Here is a 15,132-nt window from a genome sequence, read left to right on the forward strand (position 1 = left end):
CGGTGGCTTGAAAGGGGATCTGAAAGGTAACGTTTTTGATAGGTCAGATGTTTTGCCACCTGAATGGGGCTCAAAGTGGGTCTGAGTAATCACCTTATTAAGATGTTAGAACTCTGTGTTCAATAAGTGGGAGCTGATTATTGCATTGGTATAGGGGGCAAGTAAGGAAGAGATAGGTAGGGGGGGCCAAAGGGGTAATAGGTGGGGATGGTTATGGGGAGTGGGGGATCCCACAGGATGAGTAGTCATGACATTCATAGGAGCGCAGGGCTTATTAGGCTAAACCCCTATGGCTCTTGCAAGCCAGTGAAGTTCAACCCTTGCTTTCTTAAGAACCTTGGGGTGGTTGTATTTACTCATTCAGTGGTTGAACTGTACTTAGGGGAGGACCAATGAGGTGTTTGATAGGATGCTGGAGTTTGTTCCTAACGGGTGATGTTTTTGGGGTGACAAATTTGTCCCTTGAGTAGGTATTGTTAATGTTACATAACAGGTTAAGGTTTTACAGAATACCAAAAGGATCATTTCAGTTGGTGTTTGAGTCAATTTTGTGAGTAGAGTTTTAAGAAACATAGTAGGTAGGTGGTTGGTGGGGTAGTTTTAAAATTGGGTGCGTTGTTACAGGGGAGTTAGGAGGTTTAAAGGAAGCTTGGTCACGGGATAAGGCTGCGGTAGGACAGGTCTTAATTGCCTACTAGTGGCATAGGTAATATAAGGAAAGAGCTCTCCAGGAGAAAGGCCAGGGCCAAACAGGGGTTAAGTATGGTTTGGTAATGAGTGAATTGGGGGTGTTTATGGCTGGGTATGTAGAGTATTTCGTTGCTGAGCATAGCTGGGTTTTGGGGAACTAGTCCAAGGGGTGCTGGTTTTCTGTCAGCTAAGATAGAACATTAAAGTTGGAGTTGGACTGTTCCCTACAGTAATGGAGTTGTTGCACATATAGACCTGGGTAGTGGGTGGGCTAAGGTTATTTACTATGGTTAACAGGGTCTTGAGTGTGAGACTCGCTACTAGTTGACTGGGTGCTGTCTTGAGTTCAAGGGGTTATAGTTTGTGGTTTTGTTGTGGTTATAGGCTGTCAATACATTCAGATTGAGCCATGATTTCAGCTTTGAAGGCAGTGGGCTAAAAGGGTATGTGTTCTCTTGGTGTGGTTGTTCTGGTGTTACAATGGGTTCACGGTAATCCTACTTTATTTAGTTCCATTAGGGTGTGTTTCAGTAATCATGGCAAAGGGGTTTATGACGGGATTCCAAGGTGCTTTACGGATGATGGGTACACCAAATGATGTTTGGTTTGACCTTTCCCTTTATGGGAAGTGGACTGAACAATTTTGGGTAGAAGGGAGGGGGAACAGTCTTGTCAGGCCGGTTGGCGGAGAAGAGGGATAGGCTTGCCTCTTCTGTTACCCCTCTGCCTGGATGTTCTTTTCAAGGATCTGGGGAAAGGAAATGAGTAGTTGGAGGAAGCTTGCTGAATAGATAAGCAAGCTGAGGTAAGGATGGTGCTTATTTGGTGGAAGGTAATTCAATGGATGGTGTATGAAGTGAGTTGGGATGCGGCTTCATAAGTAAAGTAAGTGAGTAGAGGTATGGATGCTGCTTATGGTACGCTGCCCTGATTAACATTACAAGGATGTTATGCTGTATTTAGAATCAATTATATCATGAATAGTTGTAATTAATAAAGTTGGTGAGCAAAGCTATGTTATGGAAATTTAATAAGGGTCGTCAGATGTCATTTGGTGTGAGGTGTGTTATTTAAGGGGAACGGGACAACTGACTGACTGTAATTCTTTGTGATTTATTAGATTTACCAGAAAATAAAAGCTTTATGAAGGACATGGCAAGAATAGGAGGCACAGTCAGCAATGCTTTGCAAAATAAGAGACAGCTGAGATATCAGAGGAAAACACACTAATACTTCTCTTCTGCAGCCATCTCCCCTCTCTGTGAAGTGTGCTTGCTCTGTTTAGATGTCTTGGGCTGCAGGTACACCCCCCCCCCCACCATCCAAACTTGAATAAGTACTATTGCTGAAGTGCAATCCCAGTGAAAATATTACAAAGGCTTCTCTGCAAGCACAGCTTTTCTTTAAATTAAACGCAATCTGTTTAAACGTCTTGGGCTGCAGGTGCACCCCCCACCATCCAAACTTGAATAAGTACTATTGCTGAAGTCAGAATCTCAAAAAACACGAAAAAACTTTTAAAATAACAAAGAAGGCACAGCCCAGAAAACAGGTCTGTCGTTTAATACCAGGACTGAAAGCGCTTTTTGTTTGCACCAAAGCAAACTTCTTCAGAAGTAAAAAATTGGTTACACACATCATATCTAAAACCAAAGTAGAAGTGATGTTTTAGACTACACCTTTAGGTTCATAGGTTCATACTAGGCTATCTGCCCTAGGGCATTTATAAGCCTAGCCAGAATGTGTTTGGCTTTCGCCACCCATTTTAAATTTATTTTGCTATGCCCTTTTTCGAGGTTAGTATACTGTGCCTCTGTCTAACAGTGACACAAAAGTGATACCCGGGGTAAACCTACGATCTCCCATCCACTCATCAAGATTCCTCTTGAAGAGAGTCAATGAGGGACTCTGCCTAACCTGGACTGGGATTTTATTCCAGAGTGAAGGGAGCCTCTGGGTTATGAATCTGTCCCTCCAGCATGCCCTATTTATTTCAGTGCTGAGGTTCAAGTCTCTCAAGCTCGTAGCTCGATGGGATTTGGATTTTCTGAGGTGCAGCATGTCCATTAATTCCGGGTTGGACATGGCTTTATACGTCAGGCACAGATCGCCTCTGAACAGGCGGTATGCCACTGAGTAGAGCTGGAGTTTCTTTAACCGGGCAGCATATGGCATCTGTTTGAGCCCTTTGATCCTCTTGGTGAGGTACTTTTGGGGTCTTTCCAGTTGCTGCAGGTGTCTGGTAAGGTACATCCCAAAAGGGGCATTGTACTCAATTATGGGCCTGATGAGGGATGAGTAAAGAGGCAAGATGACCTCCCCTGTTCTAGATGTGAATCCCTTCATGATTAGGTGGGCTATATAAAATGTTTTTCTAACAACTTTGGCCACGTGGTTGTCAAATGAGAGATTGCTATCAACTTGGGTCCCCAGGTCCCTAATTACTTCTTCTGTACTTAATGGATTACCACCTATGTGGTAATTTGTGGGCACTTTGTTTTGCCAAAAGGGATGACTATACACTTTTTGGCATTTAGCTTGAGGCCATGGCTCTGGCACCAGTTGTCTGTTTCTATGAGGCCCTTTTGGAGGATGCTTGTGTCGGCTGGAGAGTCGATTATGGCGCCCAGTTTGCAGTCATCTGCAAACTTGGTCAGCCACAGTCCTTCCGTGTTGGCCTGTACCTCGGAGAAATATATACCGAACAAGAGAGGTCCCAGGACTGAGCCTTGTGGGACACCACGTGTAACTGGTTTGGAGTCTGACATGGCTCCAGCAATTCTAACCATGTGGGTTCTGTCCTTGAGCCAGTTTGCAATCCATCTAGTGATATAGGGGTTTATATTTAAGCTTGTGAGCTTATCTATAATGCCCGAGTGGGGTATTGTATCGAAGGCTTTTGCGAGGTCCAGGTAGGCTGTGTGGACCACCTTCCCCTCGTCAATGGCCTTGGTGACTGTTTCAAAGAAATCAACCAGGTTTAAGAGGCAGGATCTGCCCTTAACAAAGCCGATCTGGGTAGGATCCAGTGTTTGTAGGTCCCCAATATCTTTATTTATGAGGTCCATGATGATCCTGTCCATAGCTTTGCAGACCAAGCTAGTCAGGCTTATGGGGCGATAGTTTCAGGATCCATTGAGGCACCACCTTTATGGAGAGGGACCACTGTTGCTGTACGCCACTCTTTGGGCACATATCCTGTAGTAAGGCTGAGATTGAACAGTAGTTTTATGTTTGGGTTTAGCTCTTCTTGGAGTTTATGTAGGACGCAGCCCGGGACACCATCTGGTCCCATTGATGCTGTGTTTTTTGCTTTGGAGAGGGCGGCTCTTACCTGAGCAACTGAGATGTCAGGGGGGCAGCACTCTGCTGGGATAGATATTTGCCCTTTTGGTGGGGAGAGGGGGGAGACATTTGCGCTGAACCTGTCAGTTAGGATGTTGGCAATGTCTGTGGGTTTGGTGTATTTTTTGTCATTTTGGACTAATTCTGAGCATATCTGGGAATTACTACCCAGGTTCCTAACATAACTAAAGAAACCCTTGTGATTATCCTTAGTGTCCTGTGCAATTTTTCTCTCGAAGCTGGCCTTAGACAATTTTATGTGTGCCCATAGTTTTTTGCTAATACTGATCAGTGATGCCTTCCCTTTTTGGGATTTTGCTCTATCATTTAGTAGCTTCCTCCTTCTATTGTATAGTTTGTTTTTGGCTGGGGTCCACCAGACAGGACATCTGCCTTTGGAGGATTGGGTCTTGGTTTTATTTGGGATCGCATGATCCATGCATTCCTGAAGGTGTTCATAGAATGCGTTTATAAAGGATTCTGCGGTCTGGGCCGTATTTTCCACAGGCCCGGGGGCTTTGAAGGATTCCACCTCAGTTTTGAGGAGTGTGAAATTTGCTTTAGAGAAGTTTTTCACTGTGGTTTTCTGGGCAGGGGGTGGGGTAGGGATGTGAATATCCAGTGAGATTAGTTTATGGTCTGATCTTACCAGTGAGGGATACACTTCTGGTCTGGAGCATGGAGTCCCCATGTTGGTGATGATCAGGTCCAGTATGTTTTCCCCTCTTGTGGGAGTGGTAACAAGTTGTTCCATAGCATTTGAGTTTATAAATTCTAGGAACCTTTGGGCTAGGGTGTTGGAGCTAGAGTAATGCTCCCAGTCTATGTTTGGGTAGTTGAAGTCGCCCAATATAATGGTGTTTGGAGAGACCTTCATATTTTCCAGTGTTCTCAGGAAGGCCGAGTGTGGTTCCTGGGTTTGGGAGGGTGGTCTGTAGCAGGCTATAAACTGGAAGGCAGTTTTACCCACTGTTAGTTGCACATGGATAGTCTCTGATGCTTCGTGCTTTGCCACCAACCTGGAGGTGTGGGTATCTTTGATGAATATCGATACTCCCTCTCCTTTTGTGGTTCGGTCCAAGTTTTGGGGCCGAAAAGCATGGTATGAGGTATAACCTGGTAGTGCTGGGGTTCTCTCGCGAGCCCTGAACCAGGTTTCTGTTACTGCACAGATATCGATGTTCTCCATGCTAAGGAGAGTTTCGAGTGCATGCATCTTGAGGTTTAGACTTCTGGCGTTGAGTAGCATTACTCTTAGTTTCTTATCCCTTGTGATACCTATGGAGGTGGGTTTGTCTTTTGAGCCTTGCCTAAAAAGGCACTATGGGGTAGCAAGAGCCTTTGCCAATATCCGAAAGCCCAGGGTGACAGGTGAAAGCCGTCCTAGCGAAGCATCGTGGCTTGTTGAGCATATCATCCCAAGCTGACAGGCATTGGATCCCCTTTGAATGACACCAGTACTTAAGCCAATTGTTGAAATTGATCATCTTGTCTTCATATTGTGGCATCATTCTTGGTGAGGGTAAGATGCTACTCAAGGTCAGGGTCATACCGGCCTGGGCTACATGCTCAGAGAGCTCCTTTATGTCTCTTTTCATGTAGTCCAGGGAGGTGCGTCTCAGGTCATTCACACCAGCATGGAGAATGACTGAGTCATATTTGTACTTGCCTTGGAGTGACCTGAGTGCTTGTGTTATGTGGCGGATCCTATGGCCCGACAGGCTGCTCACCGTGACCCTCTCCTTGTTCAGCCTGGTGAGCGGGACGTCAGTGTGCCTGACGATAGAGTCACCTATTACAAGTGTATCAGGTGTGTTGTTTAGTCTTAAGGGCTGTGACTGTTTGGCACACTGGCTTTGTGAGATATGTGTTGCACGTGTTTTGTTTTGGGGTAGCGGCTGCTTGGGTGTCTGCTTTGGAGGTCTCTGCTGCTTGGCAGATCTTTATTTAGAACCTCCAGTATGTTTTGTGTGATTATGTGTTTGGTTTGCTGTCGTGGTAGGTCTATATGAGACTGGAATTGTAGTGAGTGTGGTTTCCTTCTCCTCCTGACTGATTATGCCAGTACTGAGTTGAGAGAGCTTAGCCTCCAGTTTGGCTATATGGTTGCATCTCTCACATGTGTTGGAATTTGTTGGGAGGAGGAGAGGGTTGTCTGTGTACATGAGGCAGTTGTAACATTGCCTCAAGATTCCCAGATTCACCAGCTGGACCGGAGAGGAGATTGACAACTGACCTTTGGACATGCTAGAATAATATTGGGAATTCCTTAATATTTGAAAACCAGGGCCAGTGGGGAGTGAGGGTGTAGTGCTTTTTGTTGCTTAAAGCTATGCACAGATACTGTGTATCAAAAAACAATAACATTATAACTTCCAAAACCAAAAATGCAATAATTAAACTGATATAATTAAGAATATGTATATATATATATATATATATATATATATATATATATATATATATATATATATATATATATTTATATAAACTGATCATTTTTAATTTAAACTAAAAAGTTATATTATATTACCTGACAATCAATGACAATTAAAGATGCAAAATTATATACATAATATAAATGTTCAGTATGAATAGGATACCATAAGAAAAAAAACATTTGTGTATTCAAACCTAATAATTACCAAGAGGACACCTTACTTTGCATGAAATATAATAAAGGTGTGCATATTAATGCACACGTTTGTACTACTTCCCTTGTTTTTTTAAAAAATCACATATTTTAAAACATATGAAACATTCAAGGTGCTTTGAAATAGAGCGAAATGTGAAGATGACTGTATTTAAAATAACTAAGTGGCACAAATGCCACTTTTCCCATCATCTATTTAAATTTTTACATTTCAATATACAACTAATGGAACACATGTCGTTAAGCCCTGGAAATTTGTAGGCATTCAATTTTATCTGCCATCCAAGTTCAAGTTCTTCTAAACGAAGGGGAGTTGGTCCACCCCTTAGGGGTTGGAATACCTGATCAATTGCCATGTATGTGAATCCATGCCCGTGACATAAATAAACATGTTTTGCCAATGCATTTTCCAGTTTCTCCTTGGAAATTGCATATTGGTGTTCATACACTCTGTCACAGAGCCTACGCTCCGTTTTCCCAATATAATATGCTGGGCAAATTTTACATCTAGCAAGATACACCACATTCTTAGACTGGCAATTAAATCTAGAATTGACCTTATACTGAACTTGATCTATTGTAAATGAATTGGTGACTTTTATATGTCTGAAAATACTACAGGATTCACATTTAAACATTCATGTAACTCTTGGGGTATCCCGAACATGTGTTTCCAATAAATTTTTGAGATTCCTCCCTCTCCTGAAGGTTATGTTGGGAGCATTACCTATTTTCTCTAACAGCAGTGGAGTAACTCTAAATAGGTTCCAATTCTTTTTTTTAAATATCAATCAACAAGTAACTATCACAGCTGAAGGTTGTAATGAAGTTCAGACATGGTTCACTATTGTTAGTAATTAAACTACCACCATTAAGTTGGATTGGGGTATCATCTCGGGGTGGGGAATTAGAATTGGAAGATGTATTCAATCCATGGAACTTGGCATTTAAAATTGGGGTATAAACCCTGTCAAGTCTCTTGAGACTAACTTCTTCTATAAGGTTATCTAATAAATACTCAGGGTAGCCATGGCCCAAAAACATGGATTTAAGGAACTGGCACTCAACCAAGAAATCACTCTGTTGTGTAATAATACGTGCAGCCCTTACCAGTTGGCCCTTCACAACAGAGTGTTTCTGGTGGGAAGGATGACAGCTTGAAAAGTGTAGAAAATCATTCAAGTAGGTAACCTTCCTATGAATACTAGCCTCAAAGCAACCTTGGGTTCTATTTTTCACCAACCAAACATCTAAGTATGCTATTACTTCTGTATTAAAAACTGAAGTAAATTGGAGAAAATCAGTAGTTTGGTTAAGGTACTCAACTAGTTCTATAGTCGCCTGGGAAGGACCTCTGAACAAGATGAAAATATCGTCCAAAAAACAAGTGTAATGAACAATGTTACTTGATATATCAACCTTTTTAAAGATGAATTCAGTCTCCCAATATGCCATGATGAGGTTAGCAAAGCTACCCCCACATGGTGAACCCATAGCAACCCCGATCCTTTGTAAATAAAATTCCCGTCCAAACATTAAAAAAATTTTTGGTCAGAACCAAGTCAAGTAGTTCCATGACCAAACTAATTTCACTATTTGAGGCCCCTTTCCTCTTCAACATCAAATAAATCTATTTGATTCCCACAGTATGGGGGATACATGTATAAGATCCTTAACATCTATTGTTAAGAAGTTGTACTCAATTTTATCCAACTCTTCCAGGAATGACCAAGAATCCCTGCACACCTGCGTCTCTGATTTCAAATACTTTTTTAACAAATTATCAATGAATTTAGCTATAGGGTACGTGGAGGGATCGCGTCCATCCACAAGTGGGCGCATAGACGGTTCTTCCAAGCACTTATGTAACTTAGGTGTTCCAAACAAGTCGGGCTACCTTGGATAGGACATTGTTAAGTAATCATATGTATTCTGTTCAATCCTCCCCTCAATAAATAAATCATTGATGCAGTTATTGATAAGATGATAAGCTTTATTAACCTCCGATCGTGAACTAGGCTGATAAGCTGGAGAGTCAAGGAGTGACTTCATACGTCTCTCATAATCACTATTATCAAAAACTGCTAGACCACTCCCCTTGTCTGGCTTACATACACAAATATTTTGTGACCTGATGAAATCTAAATAATCCTTTTCCTCTTCTGTGGTGTTAAATTTAACTCCCTTCTTCCGACAGATATGAGGGATTTGCCTCAAATCAAGCTTGCAAATCTGCTCAAACATTTGTAGAACTGGGTGTAGAGGAGGGTTGTAAGTGCTTGGTACAAAAAAAGTGCTGGCATTAGTTGAACCACTATTCTGGTTACCCATTATTAAAAACAAATTCAATTTTCTGACGTAAAGTTTAATGTCAATGACTGTTTTAACTAAGTCCAGTTTTTGAGTGGGGACGAAGGTGTGTCCTTTTGACAACAGGTCAGCCATCTCTGAGGTAATAGTTACTGCTGAATAATTATAGACTTTAAAGTCACCCTTGTGGTTGGTGACTGTTGAAGGACCAACAGACCCATGGTTAGCCATTTCACAATCACCACCATTATAGCCGGCCTGTAAGGGAACTTGGTGATCCACCTCTGATGACATAACATAACATTAGGAAGTTGGATCACTTTCAGGACTAGTTCCTCCATTTGTTGTTTTTGTTCCTCTTGTTGAACTGTTGGGGTTGCTTTTGCTTCACTCTGATGCCTGTGTGGTTGCCCTGCTGAAAATTCTGATTGTGAGCTGAATTTAATTGAGTTTGAGGGCCATTAGTTGGTCTAGAGCCATTCATCAATCTCTCACTCCTCCTCATCTCCACTGCTTCATTGAGATCAGGTTCAACAAGACAGTCACATAAATCGTCACCGAAAGGTGATAAATCATTGTCCAAGGCATCAAGATTTTGACTGTTATTACCGATACTATTACCAACAGAACCTAAAGCCAACTGGTTATGTGTATGATTTAGTTTATGCCACACCTGAGCACCTGAAGGCGTGGGGTAAGCTGTCCCATGCTCATATGCGAATAAGTCTCTTTCGAGTTTTTTAATTTTATTCGCTTTAAGCTTGGACATATGCTGGTCAATACTAGGGAAAATGTGATTGTATTCAAATTTGTAACGGTTGAAATTAAGGTCAGATTTGATTTTAATGTCCAATTCTGTTATAGCCTTGATCGTTTCCTCCACCCATTTGCTGTAATGCTTAATAATCCCTTTGATAAGTTCTGAACCATGTCTATCAAATAGTTTAATGAGTTCTTGATGGAACTCTGAGTTCGTTTCTAGGCCTGTTGGGAAATGATGGCATCTCAAGCCTTTCGGCACTATTTTCAGCTTGAGGCATTCCTGAAAATAAACAACCTCAAGTTGTAATTTTTTAACTCTGAGTAAATAAGAGTCAAAGTATTTTAAATTAGTCACCAGATCAGAAGCTAAAAAGTTACTTCCTCCAGCCGGATCACTCGCTGTTCTCCCATTCAATACACCTGATAGACTGAATTCATCCGCTATCCATGTAGTTAGGGATGGCATGGTCGATGATCCAATAAGCCCCAAGGAAGTAATACCATTAAGCCCTTCAGAACTATGATTGAAGCCTTGTTGTCATTGTTTAATCAGCTGCCCACCAAGTGCAGGTTGTAATGTTCTCACAATTTCAAATGAGTTCTCAGCGTTAGCCGTTCGCTGGGTAGAAGTTACACTCGAACCATTGGATAACCCAGTTGTAAGGTTAAGCAAACTGACCATAGAATAAGTAAGGCCAGTTCTCTGTTGGTTTGGTAAGTTACTGCTGTTACCTCCGCCCTCTCGCATTTTTCTTGACGGCTGAGACATACTGAATGACTCACGGAGAATACGCTGATTCTCATCCAGCTGGTCTAGCCTTCCTTTAATTGCTTGAATTTGGATGGATAGGGAACTGAGTAAATACTTGGTATTTCCATTGTTGTTACTACCAGTGTTGTCACTGCCCAGACTGACTGCTGCATCAGCAGTAGGAAAAAGACTCTGACTACTGGCTGCGCCAGATGCCATGACTTCAGAATCTCAAAAAACACGAAAAAACTTTTAAAATAACAAAGAAGGCACAGCTCAGAAAACAAGTCTTTCATTTAATACCAGGACTTAAAGCGCTTTTCGTTTGCACCAAAGCAAACTTCTTCAGAAGTAAAATAATTGGTTACACACATCATATTTAAAACCAAAGTAGAAGTGACGTTTTAGACCCACACCTTTAAAGCAACACCTTTAAAGCAACTATTGCTGAAGTGCAATTCCAGTGAAAATATTACAAAGGTTTCTCTGCAAGCACGGCTTTTCTTCAAATTAAATGCAATCTGTTTAAACGTCTTGGGCTGCAGGTGCACCCTCACCCCCACCCCCACCACCATCCAAACTTGAATAAGTACTATTGCTGAAGTGCAATTCCATTGAAAATATTACAAAGGCTTCTCTGCAGGCACGGCTTTTCTTCATATTAAACGGAATGTATGTCTTAACTTTCAACATAAAGACTTAATGTTAATGCCTTTATATACTGAATTTTTTTTTTGTTTAAAGCATGCACACTTACAGAGGCCTGTCTAGCTAGCCCAGTTTTCCTAACTCCAATCCTGTAAGACCCCATTTCAGACTCTAGTTGATGACACACTACTGGGTTCTGTACCTCTCTCAGAGTAGCAAGGCAAAATTTAAAATTTTTATCTATGGCTTTTACATCCAACTGTGCTTTTTTCCCCAGTTTAATCTGTGACCAGTCAATATTAGACTATTTTTGTATGGCAATAGCTATCCACTTTCAAACTAAACTGCACTACCCCAGAATTAGTAACACCAGAAATAATTAACTTGTGCTAGTTTAGTTCTCCCCTTGAACTGTACTGCCATTTACTTAACTGTAGTTAATCTATTCTCTTGGTACTCTCTCCATATCACTTACCTACAGTTTGAGTCAATTGATTGTTTGTTTTTGTTTGAATTTCCCATCTTCCACAATCTGGTTGAGAGACCTGTCAATCACTCCCACAGGACTCCTCCTGCAATTAGTCCCTACCCTACACCCCCACTAGGAATGCATAGGACAGAAGTTATATAAAGGCCTGTATTCTCTGTTATCTGTTTTCCAGCTCACAACCCCTCCTAAGAGCAGCTAACAAGTCTCTGCCCGCTTCGCTCCCCACCCTGCCCCAATTCTCACCCACCCCCGGTGGTCCTACCTTTATTAGAACAAACCCCTCCCATCATTTTTACCACCAACCACAACACTACTCCCAACTCTAAATCCACCATCTTCCCACTACTAGCCCTGCTCTTCTGCTAACATGAATAAGCATACCATACTTATACTCTTTGCATACCCTCTCCTTGCATATCTTACATCTTACCAAAACTCCATTATACCCCCACTCAACCACTTCCACTGTACAACTATTCACTCCATCACTCATGACTCACCCTCACTCTGCTCCTCTCCCACCAACTCAAGAACCATCCCTATGCACCCCCCACATATTCTATCAACTAAAATACTAAAACTAAATGCATCCCTACAAGTTAACAAAATAACCCTCCCACCACATCTGTTACCGACTGCACCCAGTCATAAATTTTCCCTAAAATGCAAACTCTTTCACAAACTGATAAAACTAATAACCTCATGCATATCAAAACGTGCCCTCAGTGGAGACATCCACCCCAACCCTGGCCCCTCCATCTCCAACCCCACTTCTAATAATCAGACTAACAACTGCATCTCCCAAATCCCAGCCAGTAGAAAACCAAATGACCTCCTTCTGCTAAGCCTAAATATCAGAATTATAGCCGACAAAGTCCGCAAACTCCATGCCACCATAGACTTATACTCCCCAGATATAATCATCCTGACAGAAACCTGGCTAAAACCTCACATTACCAGTGAGCAAATCCTCCCTAATGGTTACAGCATACTAAGACTAGACCGACTAAACAAGAAAGGAGGTGGTATAGCTATAATATTTAAACAGCATATAAACATCCAAATTCTAAACTCATCAGCTCCCCAAATTGCCATTGAAGAAATAATATATACCAACCTGAAAATAAACCAAAATAAAATCATCAACATAATAGGATGCTACTTCCCACCTGGCCAAAATATCCTTTCACTAGAAAACCTCCTCAGCTGGACTACCCACCATCTCCCTCAAGAGACCATAATTTTAGGTGACTTCAATATTGATTGGTAATCCTGTTGTGGCAACCATCCAAGCCAGCATCTAAACCTTCATGGCTTCACCCAACTAGTCCAGTCACCAACCAGAATAAATAAAAACTCCAACAAGCACATTACCCTGGATTGGATACTAATCAGAAAGATTCCCCAGTCCTATATAGCAGGCTGCCTATCAGATAGACTCAGTGATCATTCCCCAACATTCCTACTCAAAAAACACATATACCAAGTTAAACCTGTCATCTACCATCAAATGCATAAAAAATACACTTTAACCCAATCACGTCATCTCATCCCTCAAAGAATGTAACTGGCACCCTCTAAATTACCTCAGCCTAGATGACACAGTCCAATTTTTCAATACTACCTTCCTAAGCATCCTAAATAACCATGCCCCCATAAGACTTACCAGAACCAAAGCCCAACCCTCCCCATGGCTACAGAAAACCACTAGGTCAGAAATGAAAAACCGAGATAAAGCCTGGGAACAGTGGTACAAAACCAAAACCTGCTCAGCTCAACAGAAATTCCTAGAACTACGCAATAGAGTCAAAAAGCTAATAAAGGAGGACAAAGTCCAATACTACCAGTCTGCCCTCAACTCCTCCCAACACAACTCCAAACAGTTCTGGACATCCATAAACTCCATCCTCCACCCAGGTAAAATCAATACCCCTACACCGAACATTCCTCACTCCTCAGAAAATATTGCTACCTCATTCAACACACACTTCACACAAACCATACTATCACTAGGTAGACAACACAGCCCCCCCCTCCCCTACACCCCACACCTCACCCAGTAATCCCCCCCAGACAACACAACCCCCCTCCCCTACACCCCACACCTTCACCCAGTAATCTCCCCACACTCTTCTCATTTTCTCCCATTCCTACCTCCAACATAAGAAAACTCTTAACTAAACTTAAACCCACAAAATTGGCAATAGACAACCTCCCAAGTGAATTCCTACAAATTGCAGCTGATGCCCTAGAGAGATGCATTCACTCTCAAATCTCAGACTACCTCCTTACTAACAACCTCCTTTCTAATACTCAACATAGTTTCCGACCAAACCATAGCACCACCACTGCCTTACTCTCTTTTACTAACACTATCCTTCACCATAAAAACAATGGCCATCTCTGCTCTGCTACTTTCCTAGACCTGTCTAAAGCATTTGACATAGTCCCACACAAACAACTCCTCTCCGTACTCAATAACCTATCCTTTTCTCAATCAGTCACCAGCTGCTTTCAAAGTTACCTGTCTGATCGCCAGCCATCTGTTGTATGGCAAAATGACATATCTCCCCAACTACCTGTCTCTATTGGTGTTCCCCAAGGATCCATCCTTGGACCCCTTCTCTTCTCTATTTTCACAAATAATCTAGCCTCTGCCACCAAACATGGCACACTCATACAATATGCAGATGACTCAACCTTCATCTGCTCAGTCCAGTCCCTACCCGAACTGCAAATGGTCACACAGGATGCCTTTTCCTCTGTTGAAACTTGGCTATTTGATGCCCAGTTAATACTCAACCCAAACAAAACTAAACTCCTCATCTTCAAACCCACCAAACATACTCAAAACAACTCTGACTTTAACATCGCAGCAAAAGACAACACCACTATCCACCCAACAGATCACACCAAATTGCTAGAAGTCGAAATAGACAGCAATCTCAGATTTGACATTCACATATCCATGACCATAAACAAAGTTCACCAAAAACTAGGAACCCTATACAGAAATAAGCAGCTCCTCACCAAAGCAGCTAGGATTTCAGTTGCAAATTCGCACCTTATCTCCACCCTACTTTATGACTCTCCAATATATACCAACCTAAGGCAATGTGATGTAAATAAACTCGAGACCTGCTACAACAAAATCGCCAAATTTGCCACCGGGGCATCCTACCACAGTCACCACTGTCTCTCACTTCTTGAATTAGGCTGGCTAGAACTCCCTCACCTCCTTCAATAGTATCAACTCGCACTCGCCCACAAACTGGTTAACCATCCTCTAAAGGTCCCATCTCTCCAGTATCTATTCCAACCCTATCTCACCACCAGACCACTACGATCCAGCAACAAAAATCAATTACAGCTTACTAGAGCCAATAACACTGCTGAAGAAGCACTATTCTCCAGCACAATAGCCAAATTATGGAACACCCCCCCCCCCACAATAACCTCTCTACCATCATGCACCCACTTCAA

This window comes from Protopterus annectens, chromosome 3.part1 (assembly GCF_019279795.1).
Source record: "Protopterus annectens isolate FY-2018-M chromosome 3.part1, PAN1.0, whole genome shotgun sequence".
Lineage (NCBI taxonomy): Eukaryota > Metazoa > Chordata > Ceratodontiformes > Protopteridae > Protopterus > Protopterus annectens.